Source organism: Macrobrachium rosenbergii, chromosome 44, assembly GCF_040412425.1.
Source record: "Macrobrachium rosenbergii isolate ZJJX-2024 chromosome 44, ASM4041242v1, whole genome shotgun sequence".
NCBI classification, from domain to species: Eukaryota; Metazoa; Arthropoda; class Malacostraca; order Decapoda; family Palaemonidae; genus Macrobrachium; species Macrobrachium rosenbergii.
In genome coordinates, this window is record NC_089784.1 from 24,583,004 (window position 1) to 24,608,559 (window position 25,556).

General features: G+C 35.5%; 1 protein-coding gene across 3 annotated transcripts in view; it reads right to left on the bottom strand.

Annotated features, from left to right (window-relative positions):
• The window catches only part of LOC136829431 (mucin-5AC-like), a 231,233-nt gene that overhangs the window by 139,971 nt on the left and 65,706 nt on the right, over positions 1–25,556 (bottom strand). The window lies entirely within an intron of this gene.

Here is a 25,556-nt window from a genome sequence, read left to right on the forward strand (position 1 = left end):
TACAAGATGTGCTAACATCTCAAAGGTCATTTACCGAGACAAACAATCTGTTGTATAAATTGCTCTTCTGTTAAGACTCTCTAAGCAATAAAAGGCTAAAAACGAAAGTTCACTTTACTTAGATTAATATGATACTGAAGGTTACCCAGCCTTGCTGTGGTTTTGATACAGAAAAAATTAATGCCACTAATAGCAACTGCAACAGCGACTGTTGTTGTGCTAAATAATGGTATTTTTTTTATTTTTTTATTTGCTGTTGTGGTCGTAATCACAGTGACGGTTTTTTAAATATCATATATAAGGTTACTGACAGAACTGGAACACTTGATTAGTATTTATGTTACTATTTGTCAAAGATCCTATTTTTGTGTTTATCAAAGGCCCTATTGTTTTTTGTGAGTTTTTAAAATTTTGAACTTGACATTCATATTTCATAACATCCTCAAGTACTGTATCTTAATTTAGAGAAACCATCTCGAATTCCATTCTGTGTAGAGTTACCAGGAAGTAATATAAAAAGAACCCATATTGCCAAGTCATCAGATTCATCGTATTTCTCACAGTCAGATTCTGGTAACTGCCCTTTTACTGATGATAGTATGATAGAATTATTACTCAGAAAATGCACTTCGCCTACCAGTTTACCGTCAAATGGCAAAGCTACCTAACCATAAAGTAAGTTTTGGAGGGTTTCCAAGAAGTTTGTGAAACAAGAATTGCTTTGCCTTAGACAGAACAGGTTCTAAAAGACTTGTTTGTTTTCCACTAAATAGGTTCGGGTGCTATCCGAGGCCTTGAGGATTTTGAAAATCGAACTGTTTTGTTATAGAGAGAAAAAAATTAGAAAAACAATTAGTTTTCAACAAAAGTGGTTCAATGCGATCTGAGTAGGGCCATGTAATGAAAACCTTCTGAAGTGGAAAGGACAAGGTATTTTCGTTATGACATTAAAGCAACAAGTAAGTTACCCCTTCTAAGCTCATATTCGGCAACTGGCAGGAACTTTTGAACTCTTCTTTGTGCAATATTTCCTTGTCAGTTTAATAATGATGATTAATCGGTGGTTATTGGCGTTTCATATTTCAGTCACCATTTAACAGTGACCGAAATATGAAACGCCAATAACCGATTAATCATCATTATTAAATTGACAAGGGAATATTGCACAAAGAAGAGTTCAAAGGTTCTTGCCAGTTGCCGAATATGAGCTTAGAAGGATAACTTAGTTGTTGCTTTAATGTCATAACGAAAATACCTCGTCCTTTCCACTTGAGAAGGTTTTCATTACATTTCATTACATCATTTCGATTGGATACAAAATGATGAAGTCGGCTACTGAGAGAAAAACTTCTTTTGTTTCATTATGTCTTTCTTAAAGTGTAGTAACTTAAAGGTAGCATTTTTAGTTCTCTTTCCATGGAGAGATTAGAGGGCGAGCTTAATTCTGTAGTAAAGTTATGAAAAAAGGAAGAAAAACGGAAAATGATCCTAAAAATAAAGATAGGTAGACAGACAGACAGATACATACATCCACACGTAGGATGTTTAACTGACCTGACCTAGCAGCCAATCAGAAATTCTATTTCTTCAATGTGCTGTACGCATTTCTTCACGAATTATTCCAAAGGAACTTTAAATACACTTACGGATATATATCATGCACAGGTTATCAATACCCCTAGCATAAAAAATATTTAAATATTAGAATTAAAGGGTTAAGAGTCACTATAACTCAAGTTCACCCGAAATAGACACCTTCATCGCGACCTTGCCATAAAATACAGTGATTCTGGAATTTTAGAAAACGAGCAAAGGAGATTGTTGGGTGTGGATCACGCTGGAAAAAAAAAAAAAAAACACGAAAATAAGAGGTGAAGAGGAAGAGTCACTGGGAACAAAGAAATGGTCACGCTGACGTCACCATATCATGGAAAAAGCTTAAGAGGAAACCGAGTCCCTATATCCTACTTTGGGGAGAAGGATGTGAATTGATAAAGCATTTCTTCTTCGAAGTAGGTTTTGTATAGTTAATGGGAGCATATGAACTCTTATTTGTTTTAGTTGCTTTGTGTTGGATGGTAAGCATATTACCAGTGTTCTCAGAGCCTTGCCTTGACGCAGCCTTAATGTCTTGGGTTTCCACAGTCTTGTGCTTGAATGAGCCTACTTTCTATGCATTTACGTTTTTAGCGTTTATTTATTTATTTTATCTGCCATATATTCAGTCATTCATTTACTAATATTTTTTTTTATATTTGAAAGTACTCTTTAATTGTGTTATTTCCCTGAAGGGACCTCTTCTGGGAGCGCTTATGATTTTTATCATTTAATTGCATTTAGATTTTCCAGAAGAAATTGCGCTTACAGTTAATAATAATAATAATAATAATAATAATAATAATAATAATAATAATAATAATTATCATTATCATCATAATAATAATAATAATGATTTTTCACTTATTTTTGCCTCTAGAGCCACTTAGTATGTCTACCATGACGTTTAAGAAGACGAATGGAAATGGAGGGAGAGAGAACACCCCTCTGCATAATTTCACTAGCTGATCGATGGCCAACCTAATGAAGAAGGATGATAATGATCGCTACCGGTATAAGCGACGATCATCGGAGCCTCTTGTGTGGACCCTTGCTGGCGTCAAAAGAATAAATAAACAAACAGATAAATAAAGTTGCCAGGAAAGTAGCAAGAGATGAAAGTCCCCCCAACAAAGGCTGTCGGATTTCGCAGAGTTGAAAGTTGCGGCATCTATTTGAAAGGGACAGGTAAAGAGGTCTGCAAGGATAACAGTAAAGGCCTGTCTTGCGCAATCACGAAGAGCATGCAAGATGCGTACGCTGCCGTGAACTTCAGAGTAAGAGTACATTAGCAACCAGACTGGTCTGTGATATGTAGACGACCACAAAAAACTGAGTAGGATAACTAAATCAGAGCAAATAGATGAATGAATAAAGACACTAAGTCGTTATACTCTCGATTAGAAGCTTCGTGAAATGAGATACGTAAGGAGCCTTGCAAGACACTGCAAGAAAAAAAACGCCATTTGAACTCTCACCCACATAATCTTCCAGGTCTCCCTCACGCCCCTTACTTTCGGTGCCCTACCTATCCCTGATTTCCATTTGATTTTACTCTCGCTTATTTTCATACGTCCCGTCTCTCTCTCTCTCTCTCTCTCTCTCTTTCTGTTTCTCTCTCTCTCATTCATTTTCTGTTTGCATATGTATGTGTTCATACCTGTATGTTATGTGTGTGTGTGTGTGTGTGTGTGTGTGTGTATATATATATATATATATATATATATATATATATATATATAGATGTATATATATATATATATATATATATATATATATATATATATATAGATGTATATACATATATGGTATATATATATATATATATATTATATATATAATGTGTTTGTGTGTGCATGCATGTGCGCGTGACAGACGAATTTAACAAGGGAGGAAAACAACAATCATATATAACTGACAACAAAATATTGCTCATTAATGCAGTATCCTATTCACCGTGCCCTTTTGTCCCCAAAATCCCGGATAAAACGAACCCATCCTCCTCCGGAGGAGGAGGAGGTTGGCAATAATTCCTCATCACCTCTTCGCGACTCCGCAAGTAAAAGTAGTTCCAAGACGAGGCCAACGTGGGTCATAAGGGCCAGAGTACAGTTAACTCACGAATACCCTCCCTACACTCTTTGTGCCGTGAGGCAAATAATGGCATAAGGAGTGAATGGGGCATGCATGCAAGTTTTGTGGGACGTGATGTGCCGTAAAAGAAACACTTCATTGTCGGTGAATTACGCAGATGCTCATAGACTGTGAAATACTCAAGACCCTGGAGTGGGTTCTGGAAATACTCTGTTCAGGTTATCTCTGGGGATACTGCTCTTCGTAATAAATGGCTAATATGATGCTCTTCGTTTCTCTACTTTCTTTGATACATTCACTTTGGATTCATGAATGGAAAGACTCTCGGCTGACCTGTCTTACAATCCATGTCTTTTTTTTTTTTAGAGAAAGCTGATGATGGACATAATATGCATCACAAAAGCCATCGCGAATGACTTCATTTAATATTCCATGAAGTGAGTAATACACACTTTTTGTTTAATTCGTTTTTCGAGTTTTCATTTTCTGTCTCTCACAAGGATAACCTCTGGTTGTTAACGCAGTGTCTAGTCATGTTATGAAAGGAACTTTGGGTTTATTATTCTCACAGATATTTGTTTGTTTAATTTAAAGACACCTGAAAATACAAAGTAAGTTATATGTTTTGTTAAGTATTTGTTAGTAATAGCAGAAATTAAATTCCACTGATTTAATTAAGTTGTCAGATTCACGAGCTTTCTGCAACGCAAACTTTCAAACTATTATGAAATGTCATTTGTACTATCTACCTATAAAAGTCTGCATGAACTATCACTTTCATAAATGGATATATAAGTTACTCATCACCGCTGTCAAGAAGACAATGACGAACAGTACAGTGAGATTATATTTTAATATAATCTGTAGGGGTAATTCGAGTTATTGCTAAGACATTTTTCTTATATATACTACAGATAATCTCCTCATCAAATAATCATCCCAATAATAATTATTATAACTGCTACGATCATCACTGATAAAATCACCGACAGCCACTTACGACATTATCTTCCTGAAAAATTTCTTGATTAAAAAACAGTGTGTCTCCTGTCAAATGTCGCCATAGTGATGGCAGGCAATGAAGCATAAATACAGGTTATTTAATTACTGCAAAGGTTTTGCAAAATACAATGAAGTTCTTGATCAAATTTTTTTTTCACTTGTGCTTACCTGGCTGTCTGTCTCATTCGCTGTCCATTTAAAGGTGTGAAATGTATGTAAAAACTAAATTCATTCACAGCAAAACACATAAATTATAGTATGATCACATAATAAGACAAACGCAAGTACACACACACACACACACACATATACCTCTCTCTCTCTCTCTTTTCTATGCAAACTTACACTCAGCGATCATGGTGGAGACGGGTTGATTATGATTCTAAGTGCATATCATGAGTTATGATTTCGACGGAAAACCGTACATCAGTTGAAATCGATTATTATCTTTCCTGATGGATGAATGGACAACGCCAAATGCATACTGGCCTAAAATGGAAGACTGCAGTATCTGCAAAATTTTCGAAATTGAGATCTGCCACCTACTGGGCTCGTGAAACACTACTACACATGTTACTGCAGTTTCAGAATGATTCTTCAATGCTTTCCACGAGTATTTACGGGGTCACATTTGCAATATCAGCAAAATCAGAAGTAAGACAAGGGAGTATCTACATTTTTTCTGCTTTTTTTTTTGGCAGATACTGCAGTCTTCCATTTTAGGGCAGCATAGGTTCGAAACCTGGTCAGTGCAGATACTCTTATCGTGTATAATTCTCTTTTAAATGTAAGTTATTCCCAATGTAAAGTGGATGTAATACTAATAGGTCACTCGCGGCTTAATCTTGTCAAGCATAAAGTATAATATATAAAACAGACAGACTGTCATATCATATGTTTATATCTATATACAATCATTTTTATGTATGACAGACACATCATACTTCATACACTCCTGAAATCCGAAGACTTGACATATGTCTCACTGTCATTGCCATTACGAAAAAGGGCGTCTTTGCAGTGATATCTCGAGAGAGAAGTTGTCCTTCGAAATCTAATGAAAAGGGAGGGGAAAAAAAGCCAGTTAACTGTAATTTTCGTGATAATGGTATAACTGTTCCCGGCACCTCTTGCAGTTCAGGGCCTACCGCTTAGAATGTCAAGCTGTCTCGTCCAGCGGCGGCGCAACTGCGTATGAAGAGTCATTGAGTTTCATGAGAGAGAGAGAGAGAGAGAGAGAGAGAGAGAGAGAGAGAGAGAGAGAGAGAGAGTGTATATATATGTAGATATTACTGTGTATATATATGTATATATATATATATATATATATGTTTGTGTGTGTGTGTGTGTGTGTGTGTGTGTGTGTGTACATATAATGTGTGGACCATTCCTATTCGCATGCGCGCCTATGACAAAAAGTTTTAGATTAATGCTACGCTTGATTTTCTTATCTAATAGATGGTATAATACTTTGTATTAAAATCTGTAAATTAGTGGAGAGAAAAACAAGGATTACAGAATATGAGAGAAACAGGAGGATGAGGAAAATCATTATGAAATATGACAAAGCTTATCCACACAACGACACACGTAAATATGTGGAGACAAGAGACCTGCGAGAAGAATCATCGTGAAGTCAAGATTAAATGAGAGCAAGAAGGGATACAAAACGAACGAGAGGGGAAACGAAGGGAGGAAGGAAGAAGGGATACAAAACGAACGAGAGGGGAAACGAAGGGAGGAAGGAAGAAGGGATACAAAACGAACGAGAGGGGAAACGAAGTGAGGAAAACAACACGCAAGTGAAAGCGAAAGTGTTGTCGAGCAACGTACCAATCAAATAGGGCGACACCCAGCAAGGGGTCCGGGTTTGGGAATTTAAATGATTTCAACGCTTCGATAAGTAGTAATCACCGAAGACTGTAGGCGTACTCTTCTAGTTCTTCGGACAAGGAGGCCTTGCCGGAAGGAATGTCTTACTGGCTATGTCTCTTCCTGGATCATGAACAGTCTCGATTTTTTTTAATCACGGAGAATAACCTCAGATACGTCAAAATATAAGGATCTACTTTGTGATTTAATTTTTAGACTAAAGACTTGTCCGCTTTTATTATGGCATAGCTAGGTTTTGAAAAAGAATTATACTTTTAGTCAGGATAATGCAACCCCAAAATCTTAACCTTTCTTCAGTGTTCTCAGGAACTTTTGAAGGACAGATGAAGAGCTAAAAAACAGAACGGACGCGCCAGTCATGAATACCGACATAAAAACATGGAGGATACCGCGACCTTGTCTCCAAGCGCTTCGGTAGTTAGAAGCTTTTTCCTTCGATATATTCATTTCATCTTTTGTGAAACCTGAATTGGTTCATTAGGTAACACATAAATATTTCTCAATATATATGTTTTATTCTGAATTTTCTGTAAAGATTATTTTTTTTTTTTGTACTTTAGTGAGTTTTGAAGAAGCAGGCATCCATTGTCTCTTACACTGAGAATATATTAGCTAATTTCTGATGTTCATTGATTAAATTGTAAATTCGTTTATCGGTATAATATAATGCAGCTTGATTTTGATCACAGGTTTAATCTTCATTACTTTACATCTCTATGATCACACACATGCATTCATACATACATACACACACGCACACAAACAGACACAAACATTATGCATATATATATATATATATATATATATATATATATATATATATATATATATATATATATATATATATATATATATATATATATATAGTAGGATCCACAGCAATAATCTTGAGTATAAAGACGAAATGTATTGGCAAAAATTATACAAACTTAAAGCTTTTGTCCATCCTTCTGTGGTCAAGTCCACAGAAGGATGGACGAAAGCTTTAAGCTCTGAATAAATACATTTCGTCTTTATAATCAAGATTATTACTGTGGATCCTACTCTAGGTAACTCGAGAAGCACGATACTGTGTTTTTAAGTTTCGTGTGTGTGTATATATATAATATATAATATATATATATATATATATATATATATATATATATATATATATATATATATATATATATATATATATATATATATATATATATATATATTACACTTGGTATCCCCAGTGACCTCTTCTTAAAAAGCTGACGAAATACCTTAGAGCGCTAACTCATCACGTTACTTCGTAAACTATCGTGATAAAAAATATCTACAACAGAAACGCAAATACACATCCATAAACAGCAAAACTGATATTCAATAATGTCACTCACTCGCGTACAACATATCCAGTAACTCCCCTGATACTTCACATTACACTAACGGCCTTCCCTCTTTAAAACGAGCCGAAAGCAAATATTAAGTCATCTTCTCTGTGGTAATCGCTAGATTTTTCATAATAAAAATGTTATGTTCATCTTTGCTGGTGTCGAGCTGGCATAATTACAATAATTCATTGTAATTTCAACATCCAGGTTAGGACGAATGACATTCTGCCCATCCCTGTTTCCATTTTTTTTCTTTAATTGCCCTTTTCAGTATTAACAAATATATCCACGTATGATTCTATGTAAGATGCTAAAAGTTGACCGAAAGATATTCCATTAAAACTTTCACGGGACAAGGCGCTAAAGACAAAAAGTGTTGATGTATAACAACTCTCTTAAAAGGAGGCATTACCGTGAACTGGCTAATGACTTGGATGAACTGAATGAGATGGAATAGAAGAGTAGTTTCAGTTACAATTCCCATGATATTCTTCTTCAAAAATGACTATCGCCCAGACGAGGAACTCAATCCGTCCTTCAAAGAGAGGATAAAAATAAAAAATGAAAAAAAAAAAACACAAAAAGCAAGTAAACAAACGAATATTTACCTTTTTTGTGACTTCCGCCCAACCACACCCAAGTAAACCGGAAGGGTGCGGTGGAAGGTTCCTGAATAATCTTGACTAAGTTCTAATTATTTATTTAGATTTATGACCGGTTTCTTCCCGTATGCAGGGACTATCATATACCAGAAGTATTATGTTGCTTTGCAAATATTAATGGAAAAAGGACCCTTTGATATTTGCCTCAATAATTAGAGATAAGTCAGTTTCTAACCTGACTTTTATTTCACATAACTTTAAACTGGCCTTATATCTAGAGTTCTAGTGAATACAACTTGCATAACGGAGGAATGAAGAGCTTCACGAAAACATCTGTTAAAGTAATTTCATGAAAACATCTGTCAGAGTTATTTCATGAAAACATCTGTCAGAGTAATTTCATCAAAATATCTGTTAGCGTAACTTGCCGTTCTCATTTTCTTATTTAAATTCTTTGATATCTATAATCCCTATTTTGACAAGACGCAGAGATATGGTAAACTTTGTGATTCTCTCTCTCTCTCTCTTTCAAACATGTCAACCACTGACGCGAAACATATTCCGTCGGCCATCAACAGGGAAAGATGCTCTATATATATTATTATAAATAAAACCAAAAAAATTGTTGCCTACTCTGAAGACGACGGAAAAGTCACATTCTGTTTTACTTAAATGTTATAATGGCAATTAGCTTATTTCATTTCAACCCTGCAGCGAAGCCGTGAAGGCCCCTACACGGCTTTCTTTCTCTTTTGTTTCCTGCCAACCGTAAAATGCCAAAAGTTATCGACCGTTTATTGACTTCTTTGAGAGAGAGAGAGAGAGAGAGAGAGAGAGAGAGAGAGAGAGAGAGAGAGAGAGAGAGAGAGAGAGGGGGAAGAGTGAGGGAGGGAAAGGAATCAATTCTTGTCCAGTATAATTCTATGAGAGAGAGAGAGAGAGAGAGAGAGAGAGAGAGAGAGAGAGAGAGAGAGAGAGAGAGAGAGAGATAAATTTGTAAGTATACTTTTAATTACTTATAAAAAATACATGCCATACTCGTCTTCCGGTTGTGTTGATAGTGATATATATTTTAAAGTCTTAGAGAGGCGCAGCAAGACTCCTGTTCCGCCTGAAGAAAAAAATGTGAAGGAAATACATCAACAACATGTATCTCGTAACAAGGAATTACCAATCAAATCAGCACAATTCAATCATAGAACAGCAAAAAGATTACAAGTCAATATAGAATTACAAAAAACTAATTTTATTGTTGTAAGTGCCGAAATCGTAATTTGCATGCTTGGAAATAATGAATATAACAGCATCATCACTGACACCACAAAGAACTGATGATGTTCTTTTCTTGCTGATTATAGTCTGTTCTGAATCTTATTTTTATCGCTAGGATCAAATTAATTTGAATGAGGTGAAGATTTTTATAAGTGGTACATATGAGTATACCTCAAAAGCATTTTCTCCTTGCAGCCTTTGCTGTCGTTGAGTGTATTATTAGTGATTTAACTCATATCTTGTTTTGTAATAAAATTTATAGTCAAATTCGCAAATTGCAAAGAAGCAGCACTGTACGTCCTCAGGGCTACTTGATTTCAAGTATACGTGTATGGATCGATTTTATTTACGTGTATGCATGGCATTATTCAGTAATATACGATCATATAAATAATTTTTCCTCTAAAGCTTCGATTTGCCTGTGATTTCAGAGAACTGACAATTCATATTCTTTTAGCTGAGATCGATAAAAGTAAAAAATATTGGCAATTCTGAAGAGCTATGTTTTACTAAATATATATTTAACATCAACTCCAGGTTTTGACAGTTAAATTCACTTTATTAGAATCCTTGTCGCTTCGATTTTCTAATATCAAGTAAACAGTGTTCGTGGTGATCAAATGTCATGCAGAACATTCCTAAAGTGTCAAAATTTTCTTTATTTCTACGGTAATTGCAGAATTGCCACTGACACATAAAGTAAATCTTGACAGCCATTAAGAATGATTTGTGGGGGACTTTCAGTTCGCAAATGAAAATAAGAGAGGTTCCGAAAAAGGAAGAAAATAAAAAAAAAAGAGAAAATTTCCCACAAACCACACGCGCTTCCTCATAGGAGCCTGTTTCTGCAACCTTTGGTATTGTTGACGATGCCGTAACAACCATAAGCCGTATCGGTAAACATGCAACATCTTTCGGAATGTGTATAAAGATTGTGTAATTTTTTTTTTTTTTACTTTTTTGTGTTTTCGAACAATCGTCCTTTTCGTGACTCAAGTGATTCACCAAGCAATCGTCTCGAAGACTTTCTTTGTTGAAGATCTCACAAAAAATGCAACTTAAGCATTTACACTTTTTCATTTGTACTAAGGTTTTTTATTATGCTGGGCAATAAAAGTAGATTAAATGTAAATGCCCATATCAACTATGGGTATGCGCTTTACGTTGTTCAGATGCATAAACCCATGCATAAAACACATACATGCACACACATACAGTTCATCACTACCCGACCACAACATTTTGTGCCTACGGCGCTGACACACATACCTACATAAATTACTAAGTGACCACAACACCTTATGCCTTCAGCACTGCTAAAAACAAGTTCCTTAATTCCCAGCAATTAACATTAGTCTTCACTTAACACTGCAACAAATGAGTTGAGCCATGTTCAAGGAATTTCAATTTGTAGACGGATTTATTAACACGTTCCCTTTTTATAGTGATTTTTTTTTTATTTTTTACCTTTTAATTCTTCAGACGAATTCTTCTTTAAAGAAAGAGAAACATAATATTGAGCTTGGAGATTTCTTTGCGATAGAGTTAAGGAATAATTTTGTCATTAAATAAGAAAGGAAACTGGCAAGTGCAATTATATCTTTAAGTCAGATGTTCAAGAAACTTGCTTAAATTTCACTCACGATTAACAGGAAACGAACTTTTCCGGCTTTCTCTCTCTCTCTCTCTGCTCCATACCACTTAATTTTCGTGAGCATTAATTTATGTGATGAAGTTAATTACTCGCACTATTTTCTCCAACTTTATGATGCTGACAAGATTAGTAACTAAAGTCAGACGAAAAGAAAAACAGGTCTCATGAGCTACATAGGAAATTTCTCTTCCTGAGAGCTAATCAGCCTTATATATATTTTATAATTCTCTCATTCCCGTGTAGTTAAAGTGATTGATGTCTGAAACTTTCAGGACTGAGAGGTATTCTCTACGACAGGTTGAAGGTGGCAGTCATCCTGTTCCAAGGTGTTTTAGAAATGATGTTTCCAGATATAAATTAAATATATGAGTTGAGTGTGTTATGCAGTGTGACAGGTATATTGCATGGAAGTTTAGATAATTCAATGGTCATTTATTAGTTTATTTACTTATCAAAGCTACATATATAACTGGTAAAAGTGACTAGAAGATTCTCATTCTATCTCTATCTCTCTCTACGTAAATACACAGACAAACACACACAATATATATATATATATATATATATATATATATATATATATATATATATATATATAAATTATATACTTACCAAGCTACATATATAACTGGTAAAAGTGACTAGAAGATTCTCATTCTCTCTCTATCTCTCTCTACGTAAATACACAGACACACACAATATATATATATATATATATATATATATATATATATATATATATATATATATATATATATATATATATATATATATATATATATATATATGACAGAGAGAGAGTCAGGTGCCGATTCTCATCTCAAGAGCTGGGGGACAGGGCCCGGATTAAACTACGTTTTCCCAAAGTCATTCAGGTAACAGTAATTTGTGCAGTAGATTACATTTTCTTATTTGGAGTAAAAACGTACAATTTACCGGGTTCTTTTGAAAGTGTAATCTTTGTTCTTGAATACGATTTGCACTGTGCTAACAGAACCTTACAGAGTAATCAACCACAGAAATGTTTACAATTGTAGTTTCAAATCACCTCTCTGTTGTAGTGTTCTTATAATACTGATAAACTACTTCTTGAAGTTAAATAATCTGACTGACAAGATCGCTCTTCTTAGAAGGCAAAGGGGGTAATTAGGAGAGAAACCAGTCAGCAGACAAGCCACCACAACAAGCCTATAGTTCTTGGAGTTGCGGCACGTGGCGCTATCTAGCTGAAACCAGTAGAAACATTCTTCTTCCTCAAGAAGTCCTGTGTATTAGATGATCAAACCCTAACATAAGCTGCAAAGGGTGCTCATGTTAGGGTTTTTTCGTGGAACATATCAGGCTTTTATTCCACGACCATCTAATACTGTAGCTCTTGATAACCCTATTAAATTGCAGCCATGCGACTTCGTTGAAGGAAACTAATGAGCGCAACAGTTCCCAGAAAATGGACGCAGCACCTTAAATGCAGCACCGCCCATAATTGCTGGAATTACGCAATTAAGAACCCACAATTGTATCTTTAGTGCTGTCTGAATAATAAAATAGGACATTGTATGTTTACTGCTGTAACCATACCATCCGAAATGAATGCAACAAGAGAGAGGGTCGAGACAGCAAACCCTTTTCCCCAATGACGTTAAGTACCATTCCAAAGCTCACACCGAGGCACCAACATCCTGTATAAGCATACTGGGCTTGGCGGTGAGAGATGATGGATACGAGTATCGATGTAACATACAGGAATATACTGTATATCAAGCACCAAAGAGGAGAAATGAAAAATGTTGTAAATCCCGAGTAGAGACGGTTGGAAAACGAGCATTTGTACCCAAACAACACCTGTCAGGTGCAAGCACTTGGTTTCCAAGAATTTGCAAGTACGTTCTTATGTGCTGTCTTGCTCGCATATATACGCTGAATTTCTACCGCTTTGTATCAGTCCTCTGAAGATTGCTGAACAAAGCCAACACCTGTCAGGATTTACAACCTTTTTTTTTTCTTTCTTCCTATGGTGTTTAGTGTATATAATATATATATATATATATATATATATATATATATATATATATATATATATATATATATATATGTATATATATACACATACAATGTGTGAATATATATATATATATATATATATATATATATATATATATATATACAATGTATGTGTTCATACGCATACTTTTCGTTAGTTTATATAAATGTTCACCCACATCGTTTCCTGTCGTACCCACCCACGACCATTTTCACTGAAACGATCAAGATCCTTTTATGTTCTCATTGGCAAATGGGATTTAGGATGCCTTCCTGTAACGATCTTTTCACTTGCTCTTAAGACAAAGTTACAAAGTGCCCTTCAAAAATAAAGTGCCTGAAATATCATCATACTTCTTCACTCGTGAACAAAACACTATCGGAGTTCCAAACGACTGGCAGTCGACAGGTAAATAAATTTGACACGCCAGTGGTGCCGTTTGTTAGATAAAAGCAATATAACTGGGATGCCTTCGTGCATTTTTATTATCATGTGACCCCTTGGGATGGATAAAATTTCCTCTGAATCGGCTTACGAGACTGTAGTTACGATTTGCTGATTGTCAAGTATGATTGATTATCTATTAGTTTGTTTAACTGGCGTCACATCTCAGGCAATCGGTGCCAACTGTCATGTAGGAAGTCTCTGTAAACTGAATAAGGAAAGTGTTTTGAAAGCTATGCTTTCTTGAAATCAAACACAAGACGTCTTCTTAGCTGTGACTTGCAGTTAATGAATTTAGTGAACCGGAGGACAAGTAACTCAAGCTAGTGTTTGGGTAAAAATGAAGAGAATCGCCTCTAGCCTACCTTACAGGAAGAATTTCCCAATGTCAAAGAGGCCACACAATATGGCAGACTTTTTTCAGGGGACTGTGCTTTCACAAGTTTTCTTCAGGATAGCCTTATTTTGGAAAGCAGCCGAAACTCAGGATGTAAAGCATTATCTGTCAGTAACTCCATTAAGGTTGGCAAACCAGATTTTGAATACTATTAAAACTGCCTCTAAATTGTGTAAGAATACTATCAAAACTGCCTCTACATCAAGTATGAATTTCAAAATAAAAATGAAAGAATTACGTTGTTTGAAAAAGTAGCATAGTACCGCATGACCCCATGTTTGAGAGAGGTTTTAGCAACAACATTTGACATATAGTGAATATAGTGACGGGCGCTGAAGTGTTTAAGTTGGCATTTTACAGTCTTGGTGGCAACAGAGCTGGAAATACAGGAGAATCATTCTCATAAAAAAAAATTTTTTTGACAACCTGAATTTCTGACTGTCTATAACCAAACGAAAACAAATGAGTTTAGTATTGTAAATAATACAAAACAATATGCGCTGGGAAGGACTGCTGTATCAAGATTACAAGAGCTTTGATACTAACATCATTAAAAGTTTAACGGTTCAATTCTCAGCAGATTCTCAAATATAGTAAAAAAAAACTCCACGGTCCCTGGCATTGGCTAAGAAGCCTCTAATAATTTAAATATAGCATTCGACACTAGCTATTTATGGCGCACAAGACCTTGGCCTTGTTCATCTTTCCAAAAAGGTCAGCGATAATGAAAGGGATTAACTTGACAATAAGTTAATGATATTTAATCAACGTAAAACAAAGAGACAGCATCGGCAGACGAGAAAAGCATTAACATTTTTTACTTGCTCTGTTTTAAAGAAAATTGGATGAAACCCATAAAAACGCTGCAAAAAAAAAAAAAAAAGTAGTACGCGGGTGACCTTGACTAGCACTATACAAGGAAATATTACTATCTCCAGGACTGCTATTGTGACTGGAGCACGTGCAGCAGAGACGTTCTGAAAGAGTACTATGATATGAAACAAACTGGTGATAATAAGAGTAGATGATCAAGGCAAATTACAGCTGTCTGAATATTTTTAGGAAAGTACTGGATTGTACAAAAAAAATATCATGCAGGGCATAAAAGGTTGGTGATGGTTGGTTTGGATTCAGTTGGCCTTATGCCAGCTTGGGCCCTTGCGTAAAAGTAAGTTAATTATGGTACTGGGTTGAAGGGCATAAGGTGCCTAGTGTGAACCTCTGGACTAGGATCTATCAACTATGACTAGCGCGCAAGCATTGTCATGAATGTATGTGATCTCTTCAATCACACATCGCACCTATCACACACAAATGCACACAAAAAACAGGCCATTTCAGTTATAAGGAATTAGAAATAGGGTAGTTAAGATGCTTAGATATAACAGATAATTAAACCAGATACAAGCATGACAGCAAGAAGCGACAAAGAAAGACAAATGAAGACATAACGCGGATTCCTCGTCAGAAAAACCCATTGTTCCTACAGACGTACCTATGACTTTGCCATTTCGTCCTCCTCCGGCATCGTCATATGCGGAAATCTTTTTGCTAAATGCGAACAAGTTCATCAAGAGATTTCTCCCACCGTCGTCATTATTCCGAGTCATCGACCATGATGGCGTACGAAAGACTCTCAGACATCGGCAAGTGACCAAGGTTATTTTATTGATTTGTGCATAAAAAAATGTTCGGTATGGAAAATGAATCACGTTGATATTAATATAAATTTATAAATATTTTCGCTAAGGTAACATTTAGCAAACAAACATGGCGATAAGAAAAGTAGCAGACAGGCGACTAAAAAAAAAAGGGGGTCGACAAAGAAAGACTCAGACTAGTTATGGTCGAAGCCACCACGCCTCCATACAAATATGGAATGGGTGGCTTACCAATGGGCGGCGTGTTTGTACCCTCTCTGTTTTTATCTACCGACGAGAATGACTAGAATGCCATATGTAAGTAATAAAATGTCAAAATTACTTCATATTATTTGCTCCATGAACAATTCTTTTGAATTTTCTCGTTTCACTACAATACCGGTCTATCACACATATCTTCTATAATCTGTTATTGATATACACACACATATGTATATATATATATATATATATATATATATATATATATATATATATATATATATATATATATGTATGTATATATATTAAATGTGTGTATATATTAGAAAGAAAGTACAGGTAAAAGAAGAGGAAAAATCAGATGAAATATTCAGTTTCTCTAACAGGATATTATGTCTTCAAGGTGGAGCGCTGAAGAAGGAACTCAGTCCGTGTAATCAATAAGTAAAGACGCTCTTAGTGGTAGTTAGATATACCTGCCTTTTATGGCATTTTCTTTCCGTCCTTGAAGAGGCTAGTGTACAAAAATACCATTCATTACTTTCGCAACAATCTCACAGTATTACCTGACCTGTCATTAGTGTTTGACTTCCTGGTTACCGAGACACTGTGTGATCTCCGTATCTTTTTTATTTTTATTTATTTGTTTGCTTATTTTAGCAGTACGCTAAAAGAATGGAGTCAATTTCCACGCCAGCGACGTTAATACTTTCATACAGATGAGACTCAATATGAATACAAGAATAAGAAGCTTAAGGAAAAAGATGAAGATGTATATTTTGTACAACTCTGTCTGCAAAGTTAACTTCCTCTAATTAAATTTCTTGCATCAGTTTTCCCTACTTCCGGACCTCTCCCCAAAAACTAGCGAAATTAATGTGTCATCTGTTTCCCCCCCCTCCCCTGCATTTCACATGAGTCATTCACGGAGCTTCTTCCCCCGTAAAATGAGATTCGCTATGAAGAACCGGGTGAGAATGTTTTACCTGGGAAAATTACAGAGGGATTCACCGTTCCTCATACAGTGATGGTTCTGTTAGTGTATATCAAACAGTTAAGAGCATGATACTGAGTTGCTCAAATAGAAGACTATTTTCTTGGTGACCATAAATGTTATAGAAATAAAGAAAAAAGTTAAGTATACCTTAGTTTTACCAGACCACTGAGCTGATTAACAGCTCTCCTAGGGCTGGCCCGAAGGATTAGACTTATTTAACGTGGCTAAGAACCAATTGGTTACTTAGCAACGGGACCACATTATAGCGAGAAATGAATTTTTATCACCAGAAATAAATTCCTCTGACTCTTCATTAGCCGGCCGGAGAGTCGAACTCGGGCCTAAAGAGTGCAAGGCCACAACTCCACCGACTCTCCCAATATAGAAATAAAGAATTTTATTAATATTGATTTGCGATACAGATATTTTGGAATTAACCAGTGTTCCATTCAGTTTGCACACAAAAATTCTTTGGTATTTCTCTCTTAATAACCCATTATTAGTGACGAATTACAGTAATTTACCAGAGACATTACCTCAGAATTACACCTTTTAATAATTTTACACACTTTATTGTGTTTTAAACATGTGCATTCAACCGGAGTTTTTTGATGGTCAAAATTACAAGAAAAATAAAATTAAAATAGCAATGTTGTAATAATAACAGCAACACAAGATTTGCAAAATGTTTTAGAATTGCGAAGAAATTGTGACAACTCAAAACATACATTTTTACGGAAAATACACTCATGCTTCCCCGACTATTTTTTTTTTTTTTTAGAATAACTGTTTTGACCGAAAAAAAATCATATGTTGATTACATCATTTGACACAGAAATCTCTTGAAAAATATACGATAGAAGCCAACTCATTTTACAAAGAATAAAAGTTTCAAAACAACTCATCTCGAGGCCTGTGTTGGATTGGTGAGAATCTCCTTTCTTTCTTTCTTTTTCTGAAGCTTTTTCTTTCATAGAGCGGTTTGCCATACATTGACATAGGTTGTGCCTTAGAACTTTCGTTCTCGTAATGCCACCCTTCTATTTCTCCAGTTTCGAAGCTCCATCTTCGGGGCTGTCAAAGTTCTTCAAGGTCAAAGTCAGGAGATAATTAAGACCAAGAAAAATAATACGAGCAATAACATAAACACTATAAATTGAAAACATCAATGATGATAGTCAAAGTTCATCTATGAAAAAAAGCCTCATTTTGGATATTTTGGCAAACTGCTTTTATCTTTTTTTTACTTCAGAAAATTGTTCAAACCCTTCCGTATACTAAAGAGCGAAAATGATTTTTAAAGATACTGATAATTATATTGAAGAACTTAAAAATTCATTTGTAATTTTAATGAGTAGTATATACACATTAACCGAACTCATTTCTCTAGAATCTACGTAAAAAAATTAAAAAAACCTAAGAACAATTAATGACATCCATAATGAAAAAACTATCGTAACATCTACTTCAACAAGAAAATCATATCTAGGTGAAAAATTGATAAAAGAAAAGATACAATAATAGTCTCTGAACTAAAGATTTAAGTAGATCTAACCCAATAGCCCTTACTTATATGGAACTGAAAGAATTATAGGAAACGAACCAAGACAATGAAAAAGGAAAAGCTGGGAAAACCAACGCGTGATACCCAGCTGGGTGTGACATAGGGCACTGACGATCATTGAACCAACCTGCGAGTTTGGATGACGTCACGAGATGTTTTACACGTTCACAAAAGTATTCTGGGAGTTGCCCTGGTGTACTAACTCGATACATGTTTTTATTCAGCGTCCTCCCTCACTGTTTATCGTCTAGTGTCTCTCTCTCTCTCTCTCTATACAGATTTTCTTTATATTCAGCACTTTTAACTATGTTATATACACTGTACAACTGGTTCACTACAGCTATGTCGAATGTGGAAAAAGGTCATCATAAACTATTTTCGTGGTTAAATCACCTTCGAAACAAATATACTGTATATCTAGAACCTTTCACGGAATGTCTTCATGCTAAAAAAGCTCAGGATAATGGTCTCTGTGATTTTGCCCTCTCTAAAATGCTGATTTTCATTTATGGTATTCTTTGAGTCTTCTTCCTCCCTGTTCCCCATCTTTAGCGTCACTTTCACTCTTTCTTTCTCTCAAGGTTAACAACACATTTTATAATTGTTATATTAAGAAAAGCCGCTAACCAGATTCTGACTTTGAAAATGTTCACCTTCACGCTGCCGAAAACTGACACTCCCGGTTCTAACATTCCATGATACATTTATTTTGACTTTTTCTTGGTCTGCCCTTGCTATTCTTTTCTTATACTTTTCTTAATTTTGTTGACTATATCATGCCCTCTTAATTTTGTATGATATATATCAATTATATATATACACAGTACATATACACATACATACATATGTATATGTAATATATATATATATATATATATATATATATATATATATATATATATATATATATATATATATACATATACATACATACACACACACACACATACATATATATATATATATATATATATTATATATATATATATATATATATATATATATATAATATATATATATATATATATATATATATATATATATATATATATATATAATTCAACATGACGGTGAGGCTATCCCCAGCAGTACAAAACCAGGCGGCGTGGAAGTAGACAGCATGAAACATAATTCACTTTATTCCTTATACAGCGACGTTTCGAGACCAATGTCTCATCATCCAGGCTAAAATCAAAAATATAAAACTGATAAGCAATACAGCATAACAAATTATTTTTGTTGACACTCAAAATACATCAAATAAAGTAAGGCAAAGTAAGATACATCGTTGAAATAAAAATCACGCTACAAGAAAAGAAACATATTTAAAGTTAAGAGTAGTTAAAAGGCACCTTGTCTCAACGGAGTTCAGTTGCTGTATAGAAAATGCACCGAAAGTAAACAAGAAGAAGGGCGTGGTTTAAGCTATGTACAAGGGAACAGATGAAGAGTGGTTGTTTAAGGTGGGAACTAGTTTCTTTATAGCTAGAGATTCTAATATTGGAAGGTGGTGCTCATATGGGTTGATAATAATATCTTGAAATCCTTATAATTTATATTATTTTTGCAAAATTTCCCATGATTCCTAATGTTAGATAGTTCTGGGTTGGATAGTTTACACCCTGTACGGAAACTGATGCCCATATCTGCATCACATCTCACCTTGAGCAGGCGGCGGCGTGTTGCCAACGTAAGTCTGCCTGTTGCATCGACAGCAAGTATAAATATAGACAACACCGGACTGCATTAAGGGAGGTAATCTCTCTTTATGACGCAACATACTACCAATAGTCCTAGGGTTCATTAAGACAAACTTGACATCAACAGCCGGGAAATAATTAGTTAAAATTCTCCTTAAGTGAGGTAAGAAAGAGGTGTCATGCATATACGGAAATCGTATATAGAGCTTAAGTTCATGGGCCAAATGTATTGCTGCTGGAGGATGAAATGAAATATCCAGCGTTTTCCTGACATATTTCATAAAGAGATTAGGAGGATAGCAATTTGATTTAAAATAATCGTAAAGGATTCCGATTTCTTTGTGGAAAAGACTCCAATCAGAAGTCAACTGTCATGGCTCTGTGGAGGAGGGTAGACAATGAATTTAATTTAAAATTGAAAAAACAAAAACTATAAAAGTTAAGACCAAAGCCTGTGAAAGTTGCCTTTCGAAAAATGCCTGTGTGGAAACGGTCGTCATCACGGATGACAATCGTATCTAAGAATGGTAGTTTGTTATTGTTTTCCAATTCATATGTAAATTTAATGTTGGACTGTAAAGAATTGGCATATTGTAAGAACGAATCACAATTCGAATGGTCCTTAAAAAGAACAAAAGTGTCATCCACATATCGGCGATAGAATAAAGGTTTAAAAGAAGAAGGACAACTGTCCAACAGCTCTCTCTCAAATTTGTGCATAAAAATGTTGGCGAATGTGCAACTCAGTGGGTTACCCATCCCCACACCCTCAACCTGCACATATACCTCATCATTAAAAACAAAGGCGGTGTCCCGCACTGCCAACTCCAATAACTTCTTAAAATCATGACGGTTAAAACCATGGTGAACACTGTCATCCTCAGTAAAAATAGTGTCTAAAATGTATTCAATTGTTTCCTCCACGGATATATTAGTAAATAAATATTCTACATGACTAAATCGGAATCCTGACACAAAATGCTATTTTTGAATTCTAAGGAATTAGAAAGAAAAAGTTCATTATTAAATGAGCTTTCCAATAAAGGGATTAGATATTTGGCAATTTTATAGCCAGGCGTGGCATAAGACGAAAGGATGGGCCTCATAGGAACATTTTCCTTATGTACTTTCGGGAACCCGTACATGACACCAAAAGAAGAGCCAGTGACAAAAAGCTCGTCGTAAGTAACCTGATTAATTGTATCGCTGTCCTTTAGGGCCTTTAAAAAACGGTTGATCCTGTCCTCGTTTCTGAAAATGAGTTTAAAATCTTTGTCACCAATTTTCAGAAATTTAGAGTTATCCGATAGAATATGCTGCATCTTATGAATGTAATCAGCCCTGTTTAGAATAACGGTTCCTTTACCTTTATCTGGTTTTGCAAAAATCAGGTCTTCCTTTTTACTCAGTTTACGAAGTGTGTTTAAATCTTCTTTATTAAAGAAAGGAGCCCATCTAGTTTTCAGTTTGCTGTAATTAGTGTGAGCAAAAGCAGATAGTTCGGTTTGAAATTTCGGCATATTTGCATGTTTTCCTGGATGTTCGTGTTGCTGTTTCTCTTTCGGCTCCGATCTAATGGCTTACTACACTTCCGTGACCTAATCCAGCGAAGATATGACCGACCGTTGCTGCTGACATGTCGTAAATTGGAGAATACTTTGAAGAAGTGGTGGAAGGCCAAGCTCGACCTGGAATTTTTACAATACTGCCAACTAAACCATGTTACGCCGAACTTTGTTAAATTTAAGTTGTATCGACACTCTCTTTATATAATATATATATACTGTACATACATATATATCTCAGGAATATCTATTTGCGTTTACTTGATGATTTCCTGTGCTTTTCAGTTACACATTCTACTGTTCATTTTATAGACTGACATGATTATTTGGCGTCCGTAAAGCAAATCATAATCAAAAGATCCACCCACACTTCCAAAGCTTTACATCTTTAATGCGTTTTGTAACTGGTAAACAACATAAATGATCTTTTCGGTCAATGATTTTCATCACAATCGTTGCACTTTATCATCAGTTGATTCCATTGGTTACCTTCCAAAGACTCTAAGTGTTGAAGCTGCAACTTCTTCTTTTACGTTCATTGCATGCACTAAAATTCTCGATTCACCCCTGCATGTTGTAAACATCACTCACTTTTGACAACGAAACCCATACTTAACAGTGTCTGTCATGCACTGTACATGTTTCTGTCAAGGGTTAGATTTATCGTTTAACTTTTATGTATGGGACGTACGTTACATTATTATGAACGTATACTGTATACATTCATAATACGCAAGCACATATGCACACTTAAATAAGGAGTACTAGGACCACATTAGCAAGTTTCTTTGTTTGATTTCCTGCCTACAGTCGATCTAGCTGTGGTAATGTGCGAAAAATGGGGCATGGGGCCAGTAAACCTTATCCCAAGAGACTTAAGAAAGAGTATTTACAAGTTAAAGAATTAGTTTACAAGTGTATGCCCAAACAACTATGAAGTGAAAGTGTCCAAAAACGGACAAGTTTGTTTTTCTTTAGCCAGATCATACCACAGAACAGATATTACTGAAAAAGGCCGCGGCAAATAATTATGCACGGAAAGAAATTTCCAAAAAGAGATTCAAAGGATGGAGAGTTATCATGCTAATTTACAAAAGCACTTCATCTTACAATAAAGATTTATCCAAATCGCTTTGTTCAGAAATTATAAATGCCAGTAAAACAGACAAGTTATTCCTCTGAGCATCGCTGAACAGAATAAAATTTCATTTCTTCCGAGGTCCCGTTCTTTTACTGCTCACACAGACAGATGAGAACAGATAGTGCATTCCAAGAGAAAGAAAGTTGATTCGTAACCATATTATGTTGCCAGACAGAACCAAAATGAGTTTGGTCTGCGATGTTCAAGGCAAGAGAGGAAGAGAATCCTATGGGACACTGGGGTAAGGGGAGTTCCTATGGGACACTGGGGTGAAGGGAGAAGTGGGGTGGTGTTGGGAAGGGGTTCACGTTTGAAACAAGACCAAATGATAAGCCCAAAGTCAGGCCAGTAAAGAAAATAACACGTCACCTCACAAGAGATATGGAATAATACACTTGAAAAATGTTACTTAAACATTTTAGTGTTATGGTTGTTTATCCGTTTATTTACAAGTTATGAAATGTTGCTTCAACATTTAGGCTGTGCGTGTTTACCACTTTAATATGGTTACCTATTATAAAAAATGTTGCTTGAACATTCAAGTTTCTTATATTTTATACCTTTAATAAGGTTAACATTTATATATTTCTCTTGAACTAGTGTCGGCATTGCCTAGATACTCATTAAGCTTTGGATTTACTAGAAAATAGAGAACATTCTCAGAAAAACAGACTTCCTTGCAAGTCTATTTTTCAGCCTTCCAATGACAACTTCCTTGTGTGCATATACTTAGGAAACTCTCCGAGTGAATAAAAAATATGAGATCATTATGAAAAAACAGCGAAAACAGAAATTTAAAAGAAGAAAATCTAGGATGATAAAGTACTGCTGTAATGAAATGTAAAAGTACAGCCTGTTGCATATCACTGTAAATACACCCACAAACGATTTCTAAGTACTGTTGTATTTATATTTTTTAAAAATCTGAAATGTTATTTCTATTCTTGCATGCTACCAACACCTTCATTCATGAAACACTGCTCTTGTATTGTATTAAAAAACCTGGTATCACTTTCCTTGTTGATTATGAGAGAGAGAGAGAGAGAGAGAGAGAGAGAGAGAGAGAGAGAGAGAGAGAGAGAGAGAGAGAGAGAGAGAGACCGTAGCAACAGGGAGCGAAAATCGTTGTGGTTATGATTTTAAAATATAAGACTCGGATATCTACTGTAGATTACATCTTGTGGAAGAAGCCGTCAATTAGCGACAGAAAAATGCCTTGCCAGAAATGTCACATATTTTGTTTCAGTAAATAACGCTAAATGATATATTTGGAGTCTTAAAAGCATTCAATACTTCTGTTGTTTTGTCACCTTTTCCGGATCTGGAACAAGAAGGCTACTGAGGACTGCAACACTCGTTACCGAATATACAGAAAAAAAAATAAACAAGTAAAAGACAGAAAGAGTTCTTTGCCGTTCAAATTCACTGAAATGATTCTTTTGATACCCAGGTATCAATGCCCGATAACGATCTAAGACACAACTCGGAAGAAAGTACAGCGAACCAAGACAAGACAGACATTGCCCATGGCACTTAAGCAGGCGGGCCAGCCAAGGTGTCCGCAAGGACAACCGGTTAAGAAAAAATTCGCCAGCCGACCACCGAGGTAAGCGCTGAATGTCACCTATCAAAATTCTTTCGTAATATGCATTCTCAGGTATTCTAAAAAAAGCATATCGTCGTAACAACCGCGAAATCTAAACAACATACATATATATACATATCGTATTACTACTCTAGAGGCGAACGGCATTCCACCTTAATCAGGACATCATAATGTTGACATAAACACGAAGTCAACGAGGCATGACTGGCCATGATACGGCACATGTTAAATGTTCTGAGAGAAGCAATACTCACTGGCATCCAACCTCGACTGTGCTGGGTAAACTACATCCCGGTTTGTGGCACCACAGCTAAGCTGGGGGCTATAGCACTAATGTCCTCAAAAGCCTATCCATCCCCACCCCAACCCCCACCCCTCCTCTCATTCCCCGGCACCCGTCTTTACTCGCTCCTGAAGGGGAAAAACTGCTTAACCTTTACCCTATTTCCTGCTCCGCTTTCTCATATACTTCCCTAATCGTTGAGGCAGATCGCATTCCACTTTAAATTCCAGTTTATTTTAGTATCAGTTTAGAGTAAACGAAAACAGGATAGTAAATAAAAAGCTAAAGTTCTCCACTTTATCATAATGATGGCGACGACGATACCTATTTATTATCATTACATTTTACGTTACTGTTGTTGTTACTGAAACAACAACGACAATAACATTATTGGCGCTTAAAACCATAATAACGGCCATTAAGGGACACGTTCTCTACCTTTTTCCATGAAAACAAAAACAGATTTAACCTTGCACAGAGAG